This window comes from Pinus tabuliformis, chromosome 9 (genome assembly GCF_031772625.1).
Source record: "Pinus tabuliformis cultivar Carrire ecotype Pingquan chromosome 9, CPIR1, whole genome shotgun sequence".
NCBI classification, from domain to species: domain Eukaryota; kingdom Viridiplantae; phylum Streptophyta; class Pinopsida; order Pinales; family Pinaceae; genus Pinus; species Pinus tabuliformis.
The window spans coordinates 1,539,846,246-1,539,862,864 of NC_142307.1; the positions used below are offsets into that span (position 1 = coordinate 1,539,846,246).

Here is a 16,619-nt window from a genome sequence, read left to right on the forward strand (position 1 = left end):
TCTTATACAATGTGAGAGCCCATGGCTCTATTATATAGAGAGTTGGAAGCAAATCCCAATGAAGAATGACAATGACAAATGGCATTGGAGCCAATCCCAATGTAGAAGTGATTAAACAAGTGGCATGAGATGACAATCCTAAAGAGAAATTCAAATTTGTTGAATGGAGCTCCAATGCCAAGTGTAAAAATCGAATTTTGGTAAGTAGACATCATTTTTCTTCTTCCCTTATGTGCCAAATTCGAATTTAATGGTGGAATGACAAGTGTATATGGGTGGTAACCCATGTGGGAACAATTTTCCACAAAAATCTCCACCAAATATTCTCCCAAATCCTCCCAAATGTGCATTAACTTCACAAATTCGAATTTCCAAACAGCTTTTTCATTTGATGCCAGAAATTCGATTTTATTTGAGCACATGTCATTTCCTTGATTTTAGGAGTCCACATCACCTTGGGATTTCACTTTAACTCCTCCATAATTTTCCACCTCATTTCCACAATGTTTAGCATGTGTGGATATTTATTTCTCTCCATTTATTTATTTATTGGCTTAATTAATTGCCAGATTTCCCACTAAACTTAGGAAAAGATGGTTTTGAGGGTCCAAAACAAATTATTAACCCCTCAAAGTGTGTCATAGTAGAAAGTTGAGGGTGAAAAGTGTAATTGTAACTAATCATACCCCATACAACTTCTCTAGACTACACTTATTACAATTTAAATACAATTTTATTTGCAATTTTTGACCTGCGGGAAATCTAAAAAATTAAAAAATGACTACCTAGACCTAACCAAATTCCACGAAATTTTTTGTGTGATCTAGTATGGTAATATACATCAACTCTAGACACTAAGATGTGTCAGGGGCTCAACCTTCAAACCGTCACCCCGGCTTTGAGGTAAAACGTGAGTGAAAAAACCTAGAAAATTATCCGCCTCTGAAAAAGAAGAGATAATTAACCAGATTAAAAAAGCACTCCAAGGTGTACTCGTTCGCTGATCGAGTCCCAACATCCTAGGCTTGTTACAGACTCAAAACTCATCATTACTAGTATCATTTATTACAATTCCTTGTAGGGTGTGGAATCTGGGTACAAGAAAGATGATGAGAAGATAGAAGTAGAGTTAAAAAACTCTGTTGACTGACGATATCTGATGGTACAAGTGTCCTCTGGATCATCCTTGGGTATGGAGTCTTCATATAATCATCAGATGCCACTCCAGTGGTCAACACACACACTGTTTAGATTAATACCCATTAATTATTTTAATTTTGCTAAGCTTAGACTTAGGGACCCATTAAAAATAATTAATTATTTTAATAAAACTGTCTTCAGGTGGAATTTCCCAAAACGATTTCTGGGTTTTGGAGAATGCATGTGTCTAAGCCTCCCTGCAAGTTTTGAGACTTAGAGCACATTCGATGTTACCAAAAATCAACACTCCCTGTTATCGAGGAATGTGCTTTAGCAATGCACCCTGCGGAAGCGTTACTCTGTTCTATAACATCTCCTTCTGCGCTGCTGATATCTGACATCCTGCCCACCAACTACTGCGCAAATGCTGTATCTGTACTGCTGCTGGCCCTACCACTGCTAACACTGCATCTGTACTACAACTCCCTCTCAACTTCTGCATCCGTGTTGTTGCTGGTACTGCCACTGCCAACATTTTATCTGCACTACAACCTTCTCCAATTGTTGCTGCTAGTACATCAACAATGGAAAAGCATCCCAAATTACTAAACTAGTGTTCAATATGATGCATCTCATTGCTAGAGTTCTCACTGTTGCTAGTCTCTATGCTGTCCTTCTGAAGCCTCTACGGTGCTGTTGACCTCTGCTCTGTGCCAACTGCACTGCTGCTAACTCCAGCTCTGCGCTTCTCAGTCTGTGGCGCTCCTAGCCACTGCAACTGTCACTGCAACACTCCTCTGCATCAACTGACCCGGTCCATCCTACTACTACTGATCTGGGATCCTGTAGCAAGGTATTGATCCGAGAGGTGCGCTCCTCAAGGATCCTGCTCATTTGCAGTTCTTTCAATCTACAACTCTAAATCAGCCCACCTCCCTCTTGGAGGTATCTCCGTTGTCATGGCAAACTCCTCCTCCTCGATATTCGTGGGTGCAACCTTTGGATCATGCTTCTCATCTTTGTCCTTCTTCTTGAGAGGACATTGTGTTGTGTAGTGACCGAATTCACCACACTTGAAGCATTTAATCTTCGAGACGTCCTTCTTTCGCCTTTGGTGTTCCTGCTGCCCCTTGGATGTGAGAGTTGCATTCTCTTCCTCCTCCTTGGGCTTCGACCCACTGCTGTTGCTTCCATCAAGTTTACACTTGACCAAGTCTCTCCTCAGCTCCTCTTGCTTAAGAGCTGCCCACATTCCTTCCCAGTCCGACAAGTTCTCCCTGCCCAGGATGCTTTGGACAAATACTTGCCACTCCTCTGAAATTGAGTTGAGGTCTAGTCTTACCATCTCAGAAGAATGAGGAACTTGACAATAGAGAAATTATTTACCACGAAAAGAAACTAAGGAACTTTAGATGAACAATTTAATTATTCCTTAGGAGATGAATTTAATGTCGTAAAATGAAGAGACTAAATTTTTAATGTGACAAAAGTAAATTAAAAGGGTTAATAAATTGAAATTTTAATGGGCAATGGGCCACATTAAAATTTTTAATGTATTAGCGCAAATCCTCTTTTAATTTAATTCAATAGTAATCTCAAGTCACGGAAATGAAGATTTTTTAAACTTTAGATTTTTTTAATTTTTTAATTTTTTAGGCTTTTAAATTTTTAGATTTTTTAATGTTTTATATTTTTAAAATTTTTAAATAAAAAATCAAAGTCAAAATCATAAAAATCTTGAAAAATTTGTAAAACAAAATAGAATCAAATCAAAAATAAAAAAAAAATAAAAAAAACAACAGCCCAAACAAAAAAATCGAATCTTTGAATTAAAATGAAATTAATCTAACCAAAAAAAAATAAAAATCAAACCCAAATTTCAAATGAAACTAAAAAAAAAAACTATGCTAACCCTAAAAAAGTCTATGCATAAGAAATCAAATGAAAAAAAGAAGAAAGCGTTTGTTCTTTTTGCAGGTCTGGTGGCGAAATGGAAGTGCAACGAGAGGAGGCCGTGGATGGTAGCCAGCGAGAAGGACGCAGGGGCAATGGAGCAGCGGGCGTTTGATGGTAGTGATGGAGGGATAACGGGCTGGGATAAGGGAGCTATAACTGCGGACTACGTAGAGGATAACAACAGACAACGAGGAGGTGTGGGCAATGTTGGAAGAGATGAGGAGCTGGATCGACGACGGAAAGCGTATGGAGAGGAGAGAGTGCAAGGGAAGGTAGCGGGAGGAGAGGGAGTAGAAACAACGGAAGCGAGAGAGCTGCATGCAAATGGCAACAAAGGGATGGAGAAGAGGGATGCGGATTTGAGAAACAAATCGTAGGAAAAAGGGAGCATGATGACAATAATAAAGGATTACACATGGTTTGCAGCAAGGGTTTAGGAAGTTCATTTTTTGTAGGAAGGAGGCCATGAAGAAAATGAAAGCAGAAAAATGACTGCGGGAATGCTGCAATAGAAGGGTTTTAAAAAAAATTCAAAATTGCACAGTGAACCCCAAAAACCAGGCAAAAAATCAAAGAAACCAATTAGAAAAAATGTTAGCCCAGGAACTCTTTGAAAAAATCCCGAAAATCTTAACTAAAATGTTGAATCTACTTGCTTCAGATTTAACCCTGAAACCCTCATGAAAATTTCCAGATCTAAGAATTTTGGAACCTTTATAAAAAATTTCTAGATTTAAAACTCTTTAAACCCTTGGACTGCAATTTTTTTTCTTTTTTTGATAATGTCCTGGGAAAATTATTTTGATAAACCCCAGAGATCCAGATCTTACCCTCTAGGGCCTAGATCGGATTCTGCACAAATTTTCTCCTCAGATTTGTAGCTGCAAAACAACAAGAAAACACCCAAACGATATATACAATGATAAAAACTAAAACCCAGAAAAAACCCAAGTCAGAAAACCCATTTTTTTTTATAGATCTATGCACAAGAATGTTAGATCTATCAGATCTAAGGAGTATGAGTCCAACTCCGCTCCCAGATCTTGATAATCTAAGGCTCTCAACAACCAGATCTATCAGTTTCCCACATAAAATTTTTTTTTTTTAAATTTAAGGAGATACTAGCTCGAAACCTTTCATGCATCACCAAAAAAATCCTATGATAAGCCCGAGATTAATTTTACTAGGCTCCTCAGAAAACATGAATCAGGAGTTGGCTGATCCAACTGAAAACTTCCCCTAATGCTCGAGGATCTAAAAATCAAGATTTTCCTGCAACACTCAATCAAACCATTAAAATAGAGCGAGAAAATGATAACAAAATTTAGATAAATAGAGATACCTGCTATTACATTCAAAATTTAAATTATCACATAAACCCCAGCGACTGAGCAAGATACCTGTACTCAAATCACTCTTCAGAAGCTATCATTAATGGCCAAAAAAATTTTATGCATGAAAACAACACATCTTACAGTATTTCCATGAAGAGTAACACCAACTAAATTAACCCCAAAGTCTTTCTTTATTATCCGAAAAAAATTACACAAGAGTTTCTTGCTAAGCACACGACTCAAAGGTCGGATCGATTGACTGACAAATGACTTCCTATTTAAAGATAAATCCTCTAACGGCTAGTTCGAGTGATCGTCGTCAAAGTAATCTCGACTATTGATGAGGATTAAAATTTCTTTTAATCTCATTTGTCGAAATATTTAAATATTTGGGGAAATTTGAAATTTTCAATTAAATGCATTTTAATTAATTCAAAAATTAAAATTTTGAATTAATTTCCCCAAAATTTTGACTTTGACTTAACCCCAGGGATCAAAGGCTTAAAATTGATCAAAATAATTAATTTACCTTAGTCCCTGGACCCCTTAAAATTTAATTTTTAAGGATCGACAAATTTTGCCTTTGGAGAATTTAAATTTACTTAGGACCTAGAATTAATTAAATTTCTGGCTTAGGATTTTAATTAATTTTTGGTCAGAAAATTTAATTAATTAACCTATGAGGGGATAAATTATTCTTCCAACCCTCAAGACACTTTACATCATGATTTTCATATTTTTTACATCATAAGGGGGAAAACCCATTTGTAATAGACCCTCACAGACTACCCATTTCTGCGACACAAATATAATCCAACAGACCAAACAATTTGTAATAAAATAACCTAACCAAATAGTTAGGATTATTCTCAAATCACTTTTACATAGACTCAATCTAGAACACTAAGATTCGCCTAAGATCCTAGTGACAAAATCCATTCCAGCTTTGGGGTAAGACTGAAGGAAAACTCTGCCGACCATCCAAGAATGGATCGGTGAGACAAAAAACCTCCCGAATGTAGATCGTCGCCAGAAAAGTAGGTTTACCTAGGCAATTACATACATGACATAAATCTGTTGAGATTATTTACATCATATACATGCAGAATGGGTTTACATTATAACATGATGATCTGGCTGATGATGATAGCTGGACGGCACGGACACATCGATCAGGCGCTATCCCTTTTGGGGAAAAAAGGGGGTGTACTGCTATGGGTTGTTGACACATAGTTGTCAACATCTGGCTCTACTTGGGGACACGTCGCTGCACCGGAGGAATGTGAGAATCTAGAATCTACATCCACGCAACACACAATATAACATAAGTAGTGTCCATCCAAAAATCATCATATAATGTTAAGCACAGGAAAGAAATAAGCTCTTCGTTTATTAACTATCCTAATAACATGAAAAACATCTACCTAAAAAATTAAAATACTGAAATAAAAAGGGTGTAGGTTTAGGAATACAATACAAAGGATGCCCCATGGCATCAGATATGTTCAATGTAGTGTATGCTGACATTTGCCTGCTTTCAGGCAAATCTGTTTACTGTTTCTCAGATGTGCCATGTCCAATCTTGCACATGGTAGGACTTTTTCCTATTCGAAAATCAAGCTGCTCGTAGCCATCAGATGGATCAAACCACTTCTCATTCTCTTTCTCTTGCACCTTTTCGTTGTGGCAGGCTGTGATGTTGATGATGATGCAGTCGACGTACAACTTCTTTCTTGATCCGAAAAATGCTCGTATGGAAATTTTGGAATGTTCAAGACTTCTGTGACCTACGCTTCTTTATGAACTTGATATGTTATGACTGGTGGATCAAACATGTAAGCATCAACCTGATTCTTATCAATTTCCATTTTATCCGGGTCACCTTAAGTTAGCCACGTTTCAATGGAACAAATGACCTCCTCATAATAAGATGGAGCTTGTTGCAGCAGACAGGGAGGCTTATGATCTCTTGACGTTTCCTTGTTTCTTTCATCCTTTGACTGATGCTGAAATTTCTGTACCTATATTGTTATGGCATCCATCTGGTTAGAGTGTTCAACCTTCATAGCACTGATTTCCTTGGCATGGTTTTCCTCCATGGTTAATAACCTATTCTGAAGACATATCTGACCAGCTTCCATGTCATTTATAATTTTATCATTTTTTGCTTTCATGCCCATGAAGCAGTTTTGCATCTAGTTTATCTCTTTCTTATGATTTGCTTGCATGATAGCTAACTGATTATTATAATTGAATGTCATGATGGTCATTTTCCATCCATAGTTGTCAATCTGCTCTGAATCAAACTTATTTCTTCTTGATAACTTGCTTTCATGGTAGTTACTTGATTTGAATGATTGAATTCCATGATCGTCATCTGATTTGAATGATTGAATTCCATGATCGTCATCTTTTCCTTTAGGGCTAATAACTTTCTTTGCATAGAATTAATTTCCCTGGCATGATCAACCGTTAATGTTGCTTAATTAAGTTCCATATCTTTAATAAGTTGAGCCTCATTAACTTTTGCATTCTTGCTTACTTGAGCCTGATTTAACTGTATGTTTTTAACCATTTGAGTTAACTACTTGAAACCATTTTCAACTTCTATAGTTTTCTTTACTTCAGCTTTCTCTTTCACTTTGTCTTTATCTCCATATTTATCTTCAAAGGCATCAATGATTGATTGTAGAGAATCAAAAGTGTTATTAGGGAAATTAACATACCAATCAAAAGCATTTCCTGATAAGGTAAGAATGAAAATCTTCATCTTCACATCTTCATATTTAGAATATGGGAGACACTTGTTTATACAGACGCTGGCATTTTGAAGGTGATCTTCGGCAGTAAAAACATTGTTAACTTGAAAAGGAGGAAATTCATCGATGGCTTCACCAAAAAAGGAAGGACAACCATGCGGAGCTCCCTGAATATTAGTAAAATCACAAGGAGCAAACAAGTCATATTCCATTATGACGGGAAAAAGATGGGCCAAATGGATATCAGAGAGAGAGATCCCTACTCGAGAAAATCAAAACATCTACAAGAAGCGAGCTTCTAGCAAAAATTTTTGTAAGAAATGGAAGAAATGGAGTCGCCACTTGAGCATGAATCTCTCACAAGAGACTAAAGGTGAAACCGAAAAAGTTAGTGGATGGAGGCAGAGGGATATTCAGGGAGGGCTCCTTGTCTGGGATTAAATGAATGAATAAGTGGAGTCGCCACCCAAACAGGAAACCAACTGGAATGTCCAGGTGTAGAAAGTGAAGATGGGAGACGACGAGAGTTAGGATGGTGAGATATGAAGAGACGAAATGATGCCAGAAAAATGATATTAAAAGTTGTAAAGCCAAGGTCCAATAAATAGGTCCTTGGTGGCAATGCCAAGAAGTGTTGGCTTTGCCGGCATGAATGAGAGATGAGAAATGAGAAAAATGATGAGGAAATATCGTTGAAATGCCAAGAATAAAATATCCTCGGCAACGACACCAAAAAATGATGGGTTAATCAATGGTGGAAAAGATGAGATGAATAGAAAAATGTTGTGAGGACCAAGGATAGAAAAACTCTATCCTCGGGTCACCCGTGTGACAGGTGAGAATACTCACCACTATACTACAAAGTGTCTAGGCACCACGACAACGCTCAGAGTAAGGGCTGTCACCCTAATCTTTACTCACTCTGTTTAGACTCTCTCATAGACAAGTGAAAGGGGGTAGTCCCTAAGGTGAATGAACGAGAATAGCTTGTGAAACACAAGCTCTAGGAGACTTGAAGCTGGACAACCTGATGAATTTAGGACAAATCTTGGTCAGCTGAGATGAATAGTTTAAACACAAGACACAACCACATGATAAAAATGATTATAGACCAGTGCCTTAGTATTTGGTTAACCATAGATTAAGTAAAAAAAACAAGTTATACGGAGCAATTTACAAATGTTGGGAATAGTGACAATCATGAACGATTAAATGTAAACACCCAAAACTCTATCATGCAAGAGATTCTAGATTTAAAATGATTTTCATTAATGATCTAGATCTAGAATTAATTAACTTTCTCCTCTAGCCAATATAATTTTTAAAACATTAGTCGCACTTGACAATAGAGAAATTATTTACCACGAAAAGAAACTGAGGAACTTTAGATGAACAATCTAATTATTCCTTAGGAGATTAATTTAATGTGGTAAAATGAAGAAACTAAATTTTTAATGTGACAAAAGTAAATTAAAAGGGTTAATAAATCGAAATTTTAATGGGCCATGGGCCACATTAAAATTTTTAATGTATTAGCGCAAATCCTCTTTTAATTTAATTCTTTAGTAATCTCAAGTCACAAAAATGAAGATTTTTTAAACTATAGATTTTTTAAATTTTTAAATTTTTTAGGCTTTTAAATTTTTAGATTTTTTAATGTTTTAGATTTTTTAAATAAAAAATCAAAGTCAAAATCGTAAAAAAATTGAAAAATTTGTAAAACAAAATAGAATCAAATTAAAAATAAAATAAAATCGAAAAAGCAACAACCCAAACAAAAAAGTCGAATCTTTGAATTAAAATGAAATTAACCAAACCAAAAAAAATAAAAATCAAAACCCACATTTCAAATGAAACTAAAAAAAAACTATGCTAACCCTAAAAAAGTTGATGCATAAGACATCAAATGAAAAAAAGAAGAAAACGTTTGTTCTTTTTGCAGGTCTAGCGGCGGAATGGAAGTGCAGCGAGAGGAGGCCGTGGATGGTAGCCAGTGAGGACGCAGGGGCAATGGAGCAACGGGGGTTTGATGGCAGCGATGGAGGGATAACGTGCTGGGATAAGGGAGCTATAGCTGCGAGCTACCTAGAGGATAGCAGCAGATAGCGAGGAGGTGTGGGCAACGTTGGAAGAGATGAGGAGTTGGATCGACGACGGAAAGTGTATGGAGAGGAGAGAGCGCAAGGGAAGGCTGCGGAGAGGGGAGGGAGCAGGACTGAGCGGGAGGAGAGGAAACAGAAACAACAAAGGAGGGAGAGATGAACGTAGATGGCAGCAAAGGGATGGAGAAGAGGGATGCGGATTTGAGAAATAAACGTAGGAAAAAGGGAGCACGATGATAGCAGTAAGGGATTACGCAAGTTTGTAAGCAACAAGGGTTTAGGAAGCCCGCTTTTTTGCAGGAAGGAGGCCATGAAGAAAATGCATCAAAAAAATGACTGCGGGAATGCTGTAGCAGAAGGTTTTTTTTTTTTTAAATTCGAAATTGCACAGTGAACCCCAAAATCTAGGCAACAAATCAAAGAAACCAATCAACAAAAATGGTAGTCCAAGAATTCTTTGAAAAATTTCTGGAAATCTTAATTAAAATGTTGAATCCACTTGTTTCAGATTTAACCCTGAAAACCTCATGAAAATTTCCAGATCTAAGAATTTTGGAACTGTGAAAATTCTATCACTGCAACAATTGATTTATTTTACCTACTTATTTCTCAATAAGTTATTTATGAAAACCCTTCAGTAAATTTTAAAATAAATTCTGTTGCAAATATCACACCATAATACAGAAACAAACACATGCACAAGAATCAACACATCAACATAGATATTTTGGACTATTGTCCCCGGAAAAACCCAATGTGGGAAAACCGGTGTAGTAGAGGAGGATTTTATTATTCAGCAATTCTTCAGTACAACTGGGTGCCAAATTGTCTTACCCAACAAAGAAAAAATTCTCTAGCACTTCTCCCAGTCTCAGCGTCAGGCTTGCTGGCCTCTGCGCAACTCCCAGACCCTTTGCGTCAACTTCTGCCTCTCTGCGTCACCCATTCAGGCCCTCCAGTGACTATGCAGTCTGCCTCTCCAACCTCTGCGTCTGCCTGAGAGGTTCTGCATCTGCCTCTCCAACTTCTGTGCTGGTCTTTTGGTGTTGTTCTTGACTTTCTGTTCCATACTCGCTGCCTCTTGCTGCTCTCCAGACCACTAGTTCGAATTTCTTAGCTAACCCCGCTCCAGAAATCGAACTGACTGGTCTCCCTCAGTGTGTTCTCCAACTAACCCTCAAGTCTCTTCTTATACTTTTCCTGTCGGTCCTTCAACGACCGAGATTAAATCTCTAATCAAGGGCTAAGATTAGATTTGGCTTGATCCATGACTTTTGGAAGCTTCTAACCTAGTTTTATATTAATACCCATTAATATTTTATTTTTCCCAAGTTTAGACTTAGGAACTCCATTAAAAATATTAATTATTTTAATATCTCCCAAACTGGTTAGAATTTGCCCAAACCATTTCTAGGTCTTGGAGATCTCATGTGCTTTAGCCTCTCCACCAATATTCATGGCTAGAGCACATCCGATGCTACCACAAATCAACACTCCCTCTTAGCGAGGACTGTGCTCTAGTAATAGTCCATACTGAGCATCACTCTGACTATACGGCACTGGTACCTGTGCTGATGCTATGCCTCCCCGCCCAACATCCTCTGCATTGCTGCCCATGGTTCTGCCTCTGCCACTGCTGCATCCCTACGACAACTCCCTTTGCATCTGTGCTGCTGCTGGTCCATTCTCCCAACACTGCATATGCACTGCAACTCCCTCTGCATCTGTGCTGCTGTTGGTCCTTCTTCCCAACACTGCATCTGCACTGCAACCTCTTCTCATCATGTTGCATCGTGCTACTGCATTGCAACATCATCCCCATTTCTGCTACTGAAATGGATTCTTTATCATCCCCATCTTTTCCCTGAAATAATCAAACTTTGTTCTTCCAAGGGCCTTGGTGAGGATGTCTGCCACCTGTTCTCCTGTAGGAGTGTAGCTCAACTGTACTGCTCCTCGTTGGACACAGTCTCGGACAAAGTGACACCCGATATCAATATGCTTTGATCGATCATGAAACACTGGATTCTCAGAGAGCTTGATGCAACTCTAATTATCACATGTGATCTTGGTCGCCTCCATCTTTCTTCTGAATAGGTTCACAAGTAGTTTTCTAAGCCATATGGCCTCGCACGACGCTGTGCTTGCAACCATATATTCTGCCTCAGCTGAGCTCAGAGCTTTAGTGGACATAGGTCCGCAGATATCTGAGTGTATCAATCCTAGTACACTCTTGGCCCTGTTTTTACTTCTAGGAAATGCTGCTTTAGCATACTTTCCCAGAGCACATCCTCTGCATACATCATCTCGTTTCGTACTAAGATCCAGAACTCTTGTTACAGTGTTCCTGAGAATTCTTAGAGCCCCATGGTGCAAATGTCCCATTCTTCTGTGCCATAGTTCGTTCAAATCCTTGTCTCCATGATTGCCTATTAGTGCCATTGGTGATTCTAGTTGTAGTTTGTACAACCTGTTACTTTTGATCCCGATCTACACTTTCTTTTTCCAGCTCGAGTGTTTGACGTATACTTTCTCCTTGATGAAGAAAACGTCATAGCCTTTGCCTTGAAGTTGTGACACAGAAAGTAAGTTCATCCCCAATCCTAGTACATGCAACACATTGGTAGCACGGAACCGCTCTCCCGTTCTGTTTGAAAAACTATGGTACCCCTCCCTACTGGAGTACACTTTGCCTTGTTCCCCATGGTAATCTGAAAGTTCATCCTCTCCTGATAATCTGAGAAACATTCCCGGATTCCCGTCATATGCCAAGAGGCTCCATTGTCTATATACCATACGTCTGATGATGCAGAGCTAGTCACACAAGCCACTTCTTCTTCTAGCCCGGAAGCCAACATAGAGAAATCGAAATTACTGTCTCTTGTGCAATTTTCTAAAAATCTGTGCGAGTCTTCTGACATAGATGCCTCTGCATCATGGTCTCGACCCATAATTGATTTTCCCTTCCTATCTCTTATTACTCGCTTTGATACCATGTGAAAATTCTATTACTGCAACAACTGATTTATTTTACCTACTTATTTCTCAATAAGTTATTTATGAAAACCCTTCAGTAAACATTAAAATAAATTTTGTTGATATCACACCATAATACAAAAACAAACACATGCACAAGAATCAATGCATCAACACAGATATTTTGGACAATTGTCCCTGGAAAAACCCAGTGTGGGAAAAACAAAGCAACAGAGGAGGATTTTATTATTCAGCGATTCTTCAGTACAACTGGGTGCCAAACGGGCTTACCCAACTGAGAAAAAATTCTCCAGCACTTCTCCCAGTCTCAATGTCAGGCTTGCTAGCCTCTATGCAGCTCCTAGACCCTCTGCGTCAGCTCCTGCCTCTCTGCATTAGCACTAGGCCTCTCTGCGTCACCCACGCAGGCCATCCAATGACTGCACAGTCTGCTGCCTTTGCGTCTACCTGAGAGGCTCTGCGTCTGCCTCTCCAACCTCTACGCTGGTCTTTTGGTGTTGTTCCCGACTCTCTGTTCCGTATTTGCTGCCTCTGGCTGCTCTTTAGACGACTACTTCAAATTTCTCAGCTAACCCTGCTCCAGAAATCGAACTGACTGGTCTCTCTCAGTATGTTCTCTAACTGACACTCAAGCCTCTTCTTATACTTTTCTTGTTGGTCCTTCAACAACCGAGATTAAATCTCTAATCAACATCTAAAATTAGATTTGGCTTGATCCATGACTTTTGGAACATTCTAACCCAATTTTATATTAATACCCATTAATATTTTATTTTTCCTAAGTTTAGACTTAGGAACTTCATTAAAAATATTAATTATTTTAATATCTCCCAAACTGGTTAAAATTTGCCCAAACCATTAATGGGTCTTGGAGATCTCATGTGCTTTAGCCTCTCCACCAATTTTCATGGCTAGAGCACATTTGACGCTACCACAAATCGACAGAAACCCTTATAAAAAAATTCCAGATTTAAAACTCTTTAAACCCTTGGACTGCAATTTTTTTATTCGATAATGTCCCTAGAAAGTTATTTTGATAAACCCCAGAGATCTAGATCTTACCCTCCAGGGTCTAGATCTGGATTTTGCACAAATTTTCTCCTTAGATCTGTAGCTGCACAACAGCAAGAAAACACCCAAACGATATATACAATGATAAAAACTAAAACCAGGAAAAATCGAAGTCAGAAAACCCAATATTTTTTTACAGATCTATGCACAAGAATGGTAGATCTATCAGATTGGAGGAGTATGAGTCCAACTCCACTCCCAAATCTGATAATCTAAGGCTTTCAACAACGAGATTTATCAATTTTCCACATAAAAATTAATTTTTTTAAATTTTAAGGAGGTGCTAACTCGAAACTCTTCAGGCAACACCAATTTTTTTTTATGATAAGCCCAAGATTAATTTTACTGGGCTCCTCAAAAAACATGGATTAGGAGTTGGTTGGTCCAACTAAAAACTTCCCCTAATGCACGAGGATCTAAAAAGTAAAAATCAAGATTTTCCTGCAAAACTTAGTCCAGCTATTAAAATAGAGTGAGAAAATGATAACAAAATTCAGATAAATAGAGATACCTGCTATTACATTCAAAATTTAAATTATCACTTAAACCCCAACGACTGAGCAAGATACCTGTACTCAAATTACTCTTCAGAAGCTATCATCAATGGCTAAAAAAATTTATGCATGAAAACAACACATCTTACAATATTTCCATGAAGAGTAACACCAGCAAAATTTAACCCCAAAGTCTTTCTTTATTATCCGAAAAAAATTACAAAAGAGCTTCTTGCTAAGCACACGACTCAAAGGTCGGATCGATTGACTGACAAATGACTTCCTATTTAAAGATAAATCCTCCAACGGCTAGTTTGAGTGATCCTCGTCAAAGCAATCTCGACCGTTGATGAGGATTAAAATTTCTTTTAATCTCATTCGTCGAAATATTTAAATATTTGGGGAAATTCGAAATTTTCAATTAAATGCATTTTAATTAATTCAAAAATTAAAATTTTGAATTAATTTCCCCAAAATTTTGACTTTGACTTAACCCCAGGGATCAAAGGTTTAAAATTTATCAAAATAATTAATTTACCTTAGTCCTTGGACCTCTTAAAATTTAATTTTTAAGGATTGACAAATTTTGCCTTTGGAGAATTTAAATTTACCTAAGACCTAGAATTAATTAAATTTTTGGCTTAAGATTTTAATTAATTTTTGGCCAGAAAATTTAATTAATTAACCTATGAGGGGATAAATTATTCTTCCAACCCTCAAGACACTTTACATCATGATTTTCATATTTCTTACATCATAAGAGGGAAAACCCATTTCTAATATATCCTCACAGACTACCCATTTTTGTGACACTAATATAATCCAGTAGACCAAACAATTTGTAATAAAATAACCTAACCAAATAGTTAGGATTATTCCCTAATCACTTTTACATAGACTCGATCTAGAACACTAGGACTCGCCTAAGATCCTAATGACAAAATCCATTCCAGCTTTGGGGTAAGACTGAAGGAAAACTCTATCGACCATCCGAGAGTGGATTGGTGGGAAAAAAAACCTTCCAGAATGTAGATCGTCACCAAAAAAGTAGGTTTACCTAGGCAATTACATACATGACATGAATCTACTGAGATTATTTACATCATATATATGCAGAATGGGTTTACATTATAACATGATGATCTGGCTGATGATGATAGTTGGACGACACAGACACATCAATCAGGCACTATCCCTTTTGCGAAAAAAGGGGGTGTACTGCTATGGGTCGTTGACACGTAGTGGTCAACACGACCCTAAGTCTAAACTTAGGAAATTAAAATAATTATTGGGTATTAATTTAACTGTGGGTGTAACTTCTAGAAGAAGACGAGTATCAAGCAGAAATGATCTTAGCCATTGATTAACTTCTAATATGGGCAGTTGAATGTCAACGAGAAGATTATTTAAGGAGGCTTGAGGGTCTTTTGGAAGACACAGAGAGAGTTGATTAGTTAGATCGAATTGTTGAAGCTAGAGGCAGCGTAGTGATTTGTAGGGATCACGTAGTGAGCAGCAGAGGAAGGTTTCGCTGGAGGATCTTCTCTAGAGCCAAGAATACTTAGCAGAAAGGCTGAGAGACACATGGAGGAGGCAACGTAGAGGCCAGAGAGGGTGACGCAAAGCCAGGAAGGGCTCACATACGCCCCACGCAGAGCTTCCTAAGCAGAAGTCCGAAATTTGTTGCGGAGCTGGATATTCTGAGCCGAGAGGGTTGGGATCAACTCTAAAGGGCAAATCAATTCCCAGCAGAGGTGACACAGTGCCTTAGAGGCTAACGTAGGGGTAGCGCAGAAGTAGCCGGGGACTTGTTGGTTCCACTGCCGGATCAGCCGGGACTTGCAGTGAGATATAGACAAAAAGGTAACTAGACCCTTCTCTTAGTCATTTTCATTTTCAACGTAGTATTAATTTATGCATCTTAGATTATCAAATAGATATTCCAACTCCTAGGTTTATAAAGAGTTACAACAGATTGATATTTTGTCCCATGGATCTTAACTGTATTCTTTTATCCACTATTGAGAAAATATAAGCTTTATGGTTTATTTTTCATGTCCATGTCACCTGGAACAGGGAAAGCAGTATGGATTTTAGAAACAACATTTCCAAGTTTTCAAGAAAGAGGGAAGCCATACAAACACATGTATGCTTATAATTTTTTAAATACTTACTATAAAAATCATGAAAATGGTTGTAATAATGAATTTAATGATATAAATGTTGCATTAATAATGTACGGATATGATGATGCATAGCTTCTTCCTCATTTATACGGCTTCATATGTACGACTTCTAATCTAATAGTCAATTTTATACTTCTTGGAGCAAAATGTGAAAAGGTAGCTCCCTATAGGAATCTAAATGTGAGCGTATGAATTTATTTGACTCTATTATTATTTTTTTAATGCCCATATGGATAAAAGGAAATGACATTTTCAGGAAATGCTTGTGAAAAGTTTTCAGGCATTTCTCACACATTTTTGTATAAAAAATTGTTTTGATTACATTGTTTCCTAGAAATAGAAAAAGTACTGCGAATCACTAGCTATTATTGTAGCAAGCAAAATAATTTTGGTGCACTTACATTCTTGACTCCCTTTTTTGCCCCCTCTTCATTTTCAAGGTCGATGCAATCTCTAAAAGTAGAATGCATCATGAAAATCCCTTGTTGAAATTTATAGTGGTGTGTGATTTATTCAAGTTTAGATCCTTAATATTGGATGTAAATCTATACATGTTCCATTTGAAATTTTTTGACAATTT

The 16,619-nt window shown here is 37.6% G+C and overlaps 1 protein-coding gene across 1 annotated transcript in view; it reads left to right on the plus strand.

The window, feature by feature from the left end:
* LOC149154492 (uncharacterized) overlaps positions 1–16,619 on the plus strand; it is a 342,939-nt gene that overhangs the window by 192,137 nt on the left and 134,183 nt on the right. The window lies entirely within an intron of this gene.